Raw genomic sequence first — 11,629 nt, forward strand, 5'->3', positions numbered from 1 at the left:
ATTTCAGTAATACCACTAAAATGACACCATTTCTCTAGGCAAAGATGCTATTCTGCTCTGGATACTCCCAGCTTTTAGAGTTAATTCCTCAGCATGAGCAGCTTTGATTTCCCAGAGCGCACCCACGTTAGCTAGCAAGAAGAAAAGAGCATTGAAGTAAGTGATGATGCAGAATCCCTCAAGTCATTTCCAAAAGAGGCATTTCAGAAATGTTTTGAGCAATCATTTATATAAGATATAGAATCCCAGGGTAATTTCTTGCAGAAACAACTCTCATTTGTTATAAATTCTGGCATTTTAAAAGATACATCAGCCCCATTACTCCCTACACAATTTCAATCCTTTAATTCTTTAAATTTCTTACCTGATCAAAAAAAAGAGCCCTGCCTAGTGACAGTTGCTATTCACCATTACAGGTAACGTGTATGGCTGAGATAGAAAATACTTTTGATTTTGTGGATTTTGGATCAAACCCAGCATTGTGTGCCTTCTAATTTAGTCAACATTCAATTCAGCTATAGGGGGGTTTTAACATGCTAAAGCAGAAATGTAATAAATAATCAAAAGGTGAAATAGTCATTGCTAAGAGGGCCAGCATTCCATGTTATGCTTTACATCCTAGGTGCAAGGTGCTACTTAGATGGCAATTCAAGAATGCAGAAGTCATTCTAGTTGGAAAGCCATAACTTGATCTCCAGTGCCTATGTTTGTGATGTGGAAATTTTCAACGAAAAACAAAAAAGAAGGGAAAATAGAATGCTCCTTGAAAACATATTCTATGTCTTATTACACAGTCTGGCCCAGACACATAAGCCTACATGATGCCTTGGCTCCTATGGGAAAATCTGATTGATTGGCATTCCTTTTCCAAAAAATATAACCTTCTGTGAAGACATATTAAGGTTCTCTCTTTCCTGATTCTCTCTGGCCAAGTAGAATACATTTATAGGAAAGGATGTCATGGATGTGCTTGGAATAAGGCAAACTAGTTCCCCAGTGGATAGAACCTCTGTGATGATCTCATTAGTATCCACACGAACTGACTGCTAACCAGTCATCACAGCTTACGACAGTGCAGCTCAACTCATCCCCTTTTCTGTGCTTTCATATCCTAATAAGGTAAGATCAGAAGGGAAAAGTGGTAGTTCTGGAGAGAATGTGGGCAGGAAGAGATATGACCCAATCAAAGGAGGAGTCTGAACAAAAATTTTCCGACCACTATTACCCATCTACAGGGATACTTGGCACTATCCAAGGGGATACCTGCATATTAACTTCCACTTAACATGTTCCATCTTAAGCTGAATCTTCCCCTTCACCATACTCTAAGATGATTAATCAATGTACCCAGCAATATGCAAGATGTTGTATATAATGAAAGTATTAACATTGAGTCTCTGATCTCATGTTACAGTTCAGTGGGGGAGACAAAATTTAAACTGATTAAACATAGTCCCTCACGATTTAGCAGAAATGGTCTTGCTTTGCAGGACACACATTAGTGCAAGAAACTTGTCATTTTTTAACTAAATGAAGTTAAATTGCCAATCCTGTTTGTGCTCCTTTGCTTTACATTTCTCAGACATTCAACCAACAATTATTTGTTGCGTGCTGCCTGTTATAAGCAAGGCACTGTACTGAACTCAAGAAAAACCATGGTAAACATGGTAATATTCCAAGGATATTCGTATTGATTAGTAACCCCCCCCATACACCAAATTCAGCGTGGCATTCTAAACAAGTACTTTTTAAAAATATGATTTTAATCTTCTCTTTCCCCTCCTGGTGTGCATTTTCAATCCTAGTACAAAAGCACTGAAAGTATTTTGGTGGAGTGATGTGCAAAAAACAAAAACAAAAACAAAAACAAGTTTGTGGTGTAAAAGAATAAAGGGTATTAGCACTCTCTTCTGCCCCTGGAAACATGAGGACTCTCTGACTGCTCTGGGGGTTCCCGTTCCTTTGGAAGCCCTCAGCTGGTCTTCAGCAGCAATGATGACATTAAGGAAAATTGCATTCTGCTGCAGAATTCAGTTCCTTCATCTTTCTCCTTTCTCTAGAGCATGAAGCTAGGGGCCCATAAAGGATCTAATATCAAAAGGAAGAGGGTAATACCACTACATGGAGAAGAAAAAAATAATAATTACCAAATTTCCTGAATAGTAAACAGCTTTAAAAAAGAAGAAAAAGCTGAACCCTTTGATAACTTGGCCCTTGGTCTGCCCGTGAATGCCTTAAGGATTATATCATCAGACTGACTCCAGCAGCCCGCGCTATTGTTTCAGAAAGAGGAAACTAGAAAGAAGGAAAAAAAGAAGAAAAGGGGATGGGTGGGAGCATGTCTGCCTTTTGGGGAGGAGAGCGTTTGATTTTGGAAGTGCAGTTATCAAATGTAAGCCTAGAAAGACAAATTGAACAAATTCTCAGTGTCTGTGGGCAGGACGTTTCTGGGGCCATTTCTTCCTTTTTGGGGGATTAACATAGCCTTTGGATTCAATAACTTTTCTATCACAGATGAAATTAGCTCCGAAGAGAAATAAAGCGACCTGAGATTGCCCAGAAATGTTATTCCTGAAAACCATCACCTGGGGGCAGTCTTGTGACTGTTAATTTCCTCTACCTCACTGGTAGATAATTCACTACCTTTTTTCCACGATGTACTGTTTCTTTATCTGTGGTTGAGGAGTGAGAAAAACGGGCAAGGGAAAAGGAGGCTTAGGCACTAGAACTTTCACTCTCCTCAACCAGCCAGGAAGCGACCCCATGTGAATGCGCAGGACGTTCTTGAAGTCGCACAAATTTTCCTTTGGAGCTCTGAAGCGGAGAGCCTCGAAAGCTGGAGGGGGAGGGGTGAGGCCGTACGCACTAACTGGTCCACCGACGCTTAAGATCTCGCCGGATGAGATCGAGAAGCCGGGATTCCCCGATCCCGGGAACTAAAGGAGGCCCCACCTCCACCCCCACCCCGCACCGCTGCACACACACGCCCGGGAGTTCCTGGCCCGCAGCGCAGGGCCAGCCCCTCTGTTCCGAGACCCTTGTCTCCCGCCCACTACCCCGCGGAGCCTTGTCAGCAAAGGAAGACAGGGCGTGGGCCCTGCTAGGGCCCAGGTTTAATAGCTCACGAATTCTGATCGAGGAAACGGAGGCTTCGGCGCCCAGGCCTCCCCTAGGTCTAGCTGCGGCCACAGTTATAAGCTCTGGTTCATAACCAAGAGCGCTCGGTGGTTCTGTCCCGGTGCGTTTCCCGGCCCGAATCTGGGCATCCCCGGGGACCTCACCTGGGGGTGAATCAGAGCTTACCCCCAGGCCACGGAAGCCGACCCAGGCGGCCTGCCTCCTCCCTGGGCCGGGCCGGGGCCGCCAGGCTGCTAGGCGCCTGGCAGCGAAGCTGGATCCGGGCTCACTGTCCGCACCGTGCGCAATCAGGGCCACCAGGTTACCTCAACCCTTCGTGGTGTTTCCCATTCCAAATTAGCATTGAGAGCCCGTGTGACCTTCGCGTGCCAGCGGATAGAATCTGCGAAAGGGAAGCAGACAGTGGCCTTTCCGGTTTCCCGGGCTGTGCGCTGGTGTGCTGGGCCCAAGCGCCCGCGAGGCGTCGGGGCTTCGCCTTGTCGCGTGTGCCTGCCTGCGCGGCGCCCGAGCAGTCTACAGGGCCAGCAGTCAGGCGTGTGACCCGGAGTACAGGCACAACCCGAGAGCAGGGAGGCCGAACAAAGCCAGGTCCCGCTCCACAGAACAGCAGTGGAGGAACACTTCTCCTTCCCCCCCACAGGGCCACCCCGTCAAAGAACAAGACACCCTCAAAAGTCGGGAAGGGACGCTTCCTGAGGGACTAAACGTCAGGCAGAGAACTCAGAGTTCTTCGAAGGGCTTGGCCTCGGCGTTAACCACGACCTGGTCCCAGGAGCCTCGGGCCCAGTCCCCACGCCCAGTGGGCGCCGCATCAGCCGTGCGACAGGAGCCTGGATGCCCAGGCGGCGGCTCCAGGGAACTCACGCGCCGCCCGTTTCTCCGGAGGTTGTGCCTACGGGGCAGGCCTTCCTAGGAAAGAAGGGAAGGGCCGCCGATTTTCAGAATCTAAATATGTTGAAATTCAAAACAGCATGGTTTTCCCCTTCCGGAAGACGGAAAAGAGGGCAATACCCGGGTTGGGGTGAACGGGGACACTCAGCCGCTCTCCATCTCCAAGCCCCTAGAAATAAGGCGAGGTTGCCTTTTTGCCCCATCGCCGGCTGCCGAACCCACCCGCGAGGCCGGCTCACCTGGGCATGTAGCGCGGCCAGGTTACAGGGGACGACCCCCAGTTCAAAAACCTCGTCAAAGGTCCCCGCGCGTCCCGGAGCGCGTGAATTCACCGGCAGCGTCGGGTCCGAAGTGGCCCACGGACCGAGCGGCGCGTTTGGGCGCAGAGCGGGCTTTCTAGAGGACCCCGTCCAGGGATCTGCCCCGCGGCTCTCCCTCCCCGCAGCCCCACCTTGCTCCGAGCGGCGGCTGCCTGCCCGCCCCGACAAAGGCAGGCGCAGCAGCGGGTCTGCGTCTTAACATCGCAGAGTCGCTGGAGTGGCGCAAGACGCTCTCCTCTTCGTCAGGTGCGGACGGAGCTTCACACGGAGGCTCTACTCTCCTCCAAGACACGAAGAACGTGCAGAGCTGCGAAGTGTGTGTTGGCACCGCCCGCTTCCTGCGCTACAACGGCGGGCGGCTGTAGTCCCTTTCCCGCCTGGCTCCGGCGCGCCGACAGCCTCCCTGCCTCCCCACTGGCGGCAACGCTGCGGGCCCGGCTGCTGAGCTCAAGCCTGGGTGAAAAAGCTCGCGGCCAGGGCTTTCCCTGAGTCGTGCGCAGCCGCCAGGTTAGATAATTTAGAGATCCGACGCCACGGGGGTATGCGCCTCTCTCTCCCGCACAGGTGCAGTGGAAACGATCATACGCGGTTAAGATTGAGGCTACATTCCCAAAGACTAAATGGAAAAACGAGAGCGATGTTGGGAAAGGGAAAACCCGTTTGCTTCACCAGTTTAAGGTGAAAGTGAAAATGTTTTCAACTTGATAGAGCTAGATGTTTTTTTCTGCTCTCTACTTCACTAGACAGAGCTAGGACGAATGGGCCATTAGGGAGGTCGTGTGCAGTTTTATAATGTCCTCTTCATCCTTAGAAGAAAAGTCTGCAGTTCGCAGTGCCCTCTCCTCGCTGCCTTCGCATTAAGAGAATTGTTATTTACTTCGGCCGCGGGTGCTGGGAGAGCTTGAACGCAGCGGCATCTGGATGAGTTCGGGTGGCATTCAACTGCGACTCCTTAGCTTTGCCCCCAAGGCTTCTCGTGCCATTAATTTCCACTGCGGTCTATGGCTGGATTTTCTATTACTTAGATTGTTTTGCCTTCCTCTCCACTGCTTTGTTCTATACTCACCAATTAGACCCCAAAAATACAGAATCCCAATATTGGTGTACCTCTCTTTGCTTGGCCTGGATTCAAAGTCGTCGTCCAGGAATGTGCTTGTACCTACAGATTCCTATGCTAAGGCTGCTGAGCGTCTTCCACTAGCTCCTCTAGGGAGAGAGTCTGAGCATTTCATACCGTGAAGTATGGATTGGATTTTACCGACTATTCCATGAAGCCACAGGCAACTGGGTCATTTGCTGCTACAAGGCTGGGGTAGTGTCTGCTGGCCTGGTTACACAGATATAGCAGATAAGTTGGTAAGGGCACATGAAAATGACTGTTAAAAAGCTAAGTGTCTGGTCAGTTAGGAAGAATAAGTTCAAGAGACCTATTGTATCACATGGTGACTATTGTTAGCAATTTTCAAGAATGTATTGTTTTCATGAAAATTGCTAATAGAGTTTAGATGTTCTCACCACACACACCAAAAAAAGTATGTGAGGTAATGCATGATAATTAGCTCAATTTAGCCATTCTACAACGTATACATATTTCAAAACAACATATACATGGTAAATATATATCATTTTTGTCAAATAAAATTTTTAAAACTAAGTGATATTTTGAGTCCACTTGTGGAGTTACTGAATTTCAAAAGTAAGGAAAACTAAATCCACCCTCCCCACTCCATCCTACCTTTTTTCTAGGTATGATTACATTCTATGTAAGTAAATTTGTATAGTCATGTGTATATTTGTGTATACATGTGCCTGTGTGTGTATATACTGTTGAAGTGTACACTTATGGAAATTGCCCTAAGTCAGTCTCTTCAATGCCATAGTCATTGAAAAGAAATCCATTGGTTGCCCGGTTATTTCCAACCTCCTTAGAACGATTCTGGAAGAGGAACAGACTTTAGGAATGGAAAGCATTATTTTAAAAGGATTTAACATATTTTGCTTCTCAGCATTATCCCCAAAGGTAGTAGGCTGGAAGTTGGAGCTCAAGGCTATTCCCCCTCCACTTCCACAACTGCACAAGAGGAAAAGTGTGAACTCCTAGGGCACCAGCAGACTTGTTACCACCTCTGGCATTGACCCAAAGTGTGTGTGTATCCTGAAGTCTGAGTCCCATCACTCAGAGTTCTGAGTTGTGTCACAAACCCGCTATGAAGCCAAATTGGAGTTTGCTGGTTGAATGTGTACTCAGACACGACACACACACACACACACACACACACACACACAGACACACTCATACACATATTTACAAAGGAGAGCCTAGCAAAATGCCCTGTTCATGGTAGACATTCAATGATTATTTGCTGAGGGAATGCATGAACTTATGTGCATATCTATTTTGTTCAAGGCAAGGGTTTTCTTTTTAAACTAAATGTTTGTATGTGCATATGTAATACATATGTGACAAAGAATTGTGTGCATGGAATATAGGAAGATTTTTTTATTTGTTCCTTTTTGTCTTCTAGTTCTCCTGAGTAGCCCCCTCCCCCATGTCTCTGCCACGGCCTTAGGTCTTTGCAACCAGTTGGTAAAATTATCCAACCCCCACCAAAGCCTGTCAGTCAGCCAGTAAAAGCAAATGCATTGCTTCAGTTACATCCTTGCTTTCCTCACAGATCACACTCATGTTTCTATAAAGGTTCTTGGGCTGATTTCATCCTGCACACCCGTACATTCCTTTGCAACTCTCTCTAGGAGGTATACTGATTGGGTTTCACAGGCCTGCAGACAGGCAGGTCGCTCCTGTTAGCCCACCTCAGCCTCAGTCAGCATTTTCACAGAGTGGCTGAACTTCTCAGAAAAGCTTAGAGTCTTAATTTGGGATAGGATTGCAAGCTCCAGAAAGGACAGAAGTCACTGTTCTCACTCTAGCTAAGACTAGTCTCATAGTCTGTGTGTTTTGCAAAATCATGCATTTAATCACAATAGTGTGACTTCAGAAACTACAAACCTGGCACCTCGGAGAGAAGAGCTCAGTGCCAGGACTTTGGAGCTTAGTGGGTCTCACTCTCGCCACCCAGAAGACCCCAGGTCTTCATCCCACTGAGAGAGTTAAAGGGTCTTCTTCTAGACCCTAGCCAGGCCTGCTGCCACCTAGAGGATGCTGATACCCTCTTCTTTCCACCTTGCCCAGACCACACAACCGCACCGCCCCCGCCCCACCTTTTTTTTTCTTTTTTTTTGAGAAGAAGTTTTGCTCTTGTTTCCCAGGCTGGAGTGCAATGGCGCAGTCTTGGCTCACTGCAACCTCCGCCTCCTGGGTTCAAGCGATTCTCATGCCTTAGCCTCCCAAGTAGCTAGGATTACAGGCTCCTGCCACCACGCTTAGCTAATTTTTGTATTTTTAGTAGAGATGGCATTTCGCCATGTTGGCCAGGCCGTTCTCGAACTCCTGACCGCAGGTGATCCTCCCGCCTCAACCTCTCAAAGTGCTAGGATTATAGGCGTGAGCCACCGTGCCAGGCCCAGACCCTTTTTGACCCTTTCTAAGGGATAGCAAGCTTGGAAGGAGCAGCTAGCAGTGCCCCAGTTGCTGCAGGGGAGAGAAGGAGCTAATTTCCCCCCATCAGAGCAGAATCAGTCTCCTGAATCCGGAAAACCCAGGCAAACAGAACAAATAAAGACTCTTCCCTTTCTCCTTCTCCTCTGTCTCCTTTTCCTTTCCTCCGCCTCTCCTCTTATACTCCTCCTTATACTTTGGGAGTACCAGAAGTCCATGAAGGGAGTCATCTCTAAAGGCTTTGGCCCCAGAGCCACTGTCTGCTTAATCAGGAGGGTGATGGGGACAGAAAAGTATTTTAAAAGTTCCACTTAAAGCCCCACTGTGAAAAACAAAAACAAAAACTAGTAGCAGCTGTTGAGGCAACCTGGAATGTTTCAGGTCTCATATCCAGCCCATCAGGAGGGACAATGTTCCTTTTTTAAATGAGATAGAACAATGATCAGGACTCAGCATGTGTAGGGGAGAGATGGGGCGATGGAGAGGACTAACTTGTTTCTAAGCCAAACAACTACAAAAAAGTCAAACTATGGTTGCCTCTGGAGCAGTTCTGCTGTGAGTACTTTCTTCTTTTCCCAGTACACTCCTTGTTGGCTCCCAGGAAAATATACCCCAGGATCCACACTGGAAACAGGAAACCTAGAATGCAGCTCTCCCACTGAGACCTCTGATTTGAAGCAGGAAACCTTTGAGCCTCAGTTTTCTCACCTGCCTGCCCCACCCACATCAGAGGCTATGGCCCAGAAGGGCTTTGCTAGTTGCTAGCACTTTAATATTTATAAAGAACGAGAGTGGTGACAGCCCAAAGGCATCTTAGTGCAGGGACCTCCACAGCCTGCAGACTGCTGCCTTCTTGAAGTTCTCCAGGGGCTACTTTCTGAGTCGCCTTTAAAAAAACAAAACCAAACCCCAACTCAACAGTGTTGAATCAGCTGCTCATTCTACCTGGTCTGCCCCATGTGATCTACAGCCACAATTGCTAACGGTCACCCAGGGACAAATTAAGGAATTGAAAATGCTGAGCTTGAGAAGTCGAATTCCTTACACTATTTGGGGTCGTTAATCACCCCAAATAGTGATTAACTTGCAGAAACAGCAAGCAGGGAAAGTAGCTGGAGGGACAGAAAGACAGTGTAGGTCTGTGCACTGGTGTTAGCGTGGCCAGGTGGTCGGATTCAAATATAGTTGTGCACACGTGTCAGATGTACTCTAAGTGGGCACCCAAGCACATAGTGGACCATTCCCAGGAAACTTTAGGCTGCCCCAATCACCCCAGTTGGACAAAATAGGAATGTGGTCTCTGCAATTAAGAGACTTGTGCAAGGTTAGGTCGTGAGTCAATGTTCCAGTGAGTCCACTGGTCCACACCCACATGCGGGTGTTTCCTGAGAGGAGGTAGCCGGTTTCTCACCCAAGGTGGTGAGAAAAATAAGAGATTCCCTGACCCTCTCGGGAATCTCCCCACAAGCGCGCGGGGTGAGGTTAAGGGTGCTCTATGTGTGTGTGTGTGTGTGTGTGTGTGTGTGTGTGAGAGAGAGAGAGAGAGAGAGAGACTGACTGACTTCTGTGCAGACCAGGAAGGGTGAAGCTTCACCACAAGCCACCTTCTAGAGTGGGGAATCCTGACAAATTCAATCTCTCCTTGCAAGGCCTGCGCTGGGGTTGGGTACCCTGGTAAGGGTGTTCCAAGACAGATGCGCTTTCTACAAGCGCCCACCGATGCTTGATTCTGCTCCCTTGCCCATTCGGAACCCATGAGTTTAGGCCTGGATCCCCCTGCTCCTGGGGCGTCGACACCGCTTGCTCGGCTTCCCGACCACGGCGCAGGGCGGCACTAAGGCGCCGCGCTCTTCTCTCCTGCGTGGTCCTGATAGTGGGGGAGGGCGGGGGGGGGCTTCCGGTCACACTTTATGGCAGGCAGGCTCCGGGGCACAGGGCCACACTAGAACCTGCCCTGATCCGCTCTTCGCAGCTCTATAGTTTTAGGGACAATTTGTTCAGTGAAGCTTCTCAGACAATAGAAAGTTCTGAGGTTTCCTGGACATTGCGTTCGGGAGGCGGGGCCGGGACCCGCTGACGGCAGTTTCCCAGCCCTGTTCCCCCTCCCCTGCCCCCTCAGCCTGCGGGCAGCAGAAGGCGGCGGCCAGCCTACTCCTGCCCCTCGGCCGGACGAACCGCGGCTGCCGCGCCCGTCACCTCTGCACCTGCCTGGCTGAGGTGAGATGCCTGGCGCGCACGGTGAGGGCGGTGCGCGCAGGCCCGCACAGAACTGTTGGGGCTGCCTCGGGGTCGATGACTTCAAATGACGGGTGAGAGAAGGGCCTGCGAGGCTAACAGAATCACCCTTGGGGGAGTGGAAAGAACAAAAATTTTTAGGTGACCTAGGTAATAGTCCTAGCTTTGAGGCTCAGGAACCTGGGACCATTTAACGTCAAGTTTTAGGGACGTTGGTTTCCTTATCTGGAAACGAGAATAACATTGTTGCCCCACCCTCCCAAGGTGGGGATAGCTCCCAGATTGGAGATGCAGTCTGGTGGGCGGCTGGAGAGATGTAGAACCCAGGGCGGGAAAGAGCAGGCGCGCTCTCAGCTGTTTTAACCCATCCTTTTTTAGTAGAAAAATCTGAAATTTGTAACAGAAATGGCCACATAAGGACAATTCAGATGAAGAGCAGGAGGGCCGACATCGCGCACTTGGGTCTTTCCTGGAAAGACAGCCGCGCTCTGGGAGAAGCCTAGTCCTCCGGCTTGTCCCCGGCCCGCCCCAAAGGTCGCTGGGAGCTCGGTGAGGACGTGGCGGTCCCTTTGCTCATTTTACTCCGGAGGCAGGTTCCGCAGAAAGAGCTCTCAATCTCGGCCGCTGGGCTCCAGGATAATCTCCTGGCGAAAGCTAAGAGGCGGCCATCCCTTCCCGGGGACTCAGCCCCTAGATTCAGCTTCTTCCGCCGCAAAAAACTCCCAAGCCCTGCGAACTCGCAACTTGCCTCTCCAGGCTTCCGGCGTGGGCGTCCCAGCTACTCTTTCGAGCACTTTGCTTGGCCGGCATCTACCAGCTCTTCGATTAAGGAAAGCTCAATGGGGACAGAGGGAACTCCTGCCTCCTGTACCATGCCTACGTAGTCGCCCAGGTGGCAGGGTCACAAATAAACAATTCCACCATCAAGAACCCCGCTAACCTCTGTATCCCGCTAACCTCTGAAAACCTAATACTGATCCAGGTCTCCCAAATAATCTGAATCTCCCCAGTCCTTCCGGTGGAACAGGTAGCCTGAGCGCAGGGAAAATTGACAAGGAGCCTTCATCTAGCCTTCTAGCTTTGAGCTTGAGTAGGAGTATGGCTACTTGGTGGCGTCTTCGCGGTTTATTGGTGTCTTTGGTGACTCTACAGATCCAGATCAGCCCCCACCCCACTCTCTTCCTCACCACGCCTCCCCCTCGCCCCCCCGCCCCCCCACCACCGCGCGCTGGGCAAGTTGGTGTCTCTAGAAGAGCCTCAGGGTTCTGAGTCCCGTGGGGGCGCTCAGAGATGGTCAAAGCAAGGTTTCTCCACAAGCTCTGAACTCTGAAGCTACACGCTTCCCCGCTGCGCACCCTGCAAAACTGGTGGGGAAGAGAAGTTAAAATACAATGGCAAAATGCACTGTTGAGAACCCTTTGAAGTTGGGCAACCACGACTGCGCCACTCTCCCCCTCTCTTTCCTCCCCATCTCCCCACTCCTCCA

At 49.7% G+C, this 11,629-nt stretch overlaps 1 long non-coding RNA gene across 1 annotated transcript; it reads left to right on the forward strand.

Annotated features, from left to right (window-relative positions):
• The first annotated feature begins 10,009 nt into the window (after positions 1 to 10,009).
• Positions 10,010 to 11,070, forward strand: LOC134740124 (uncharacterized). Its single transcript, XR_010127364.1, has 2 exons — positions 10,010 to 10,146; positions 10,525 to 11,070. It is a non-coding gene; the product is annotated as an uncharacterized LOC134740124 (long non-coding RNA).
• The last annotated feature ends 559 nt before the right edge of the window (positions 11,071 to 11,629 follow it).

This window comes from Pongo pygmaeus, chromosome 1 (genome assembly GCF_028885625.2).
Source record: "Pongo pygmaeus isolate AG05252 chromosome 1, NHGRI_mPonPyg2-v2.0_pri, whole genome shotgun sequence".
Taxonomy (NCBI): domain Eukaryota; kingdom Metazoa; phylum Chordata; class Mammalia; order Primates; family Hominidae; genus Pongo; species Pongo pygmaeus.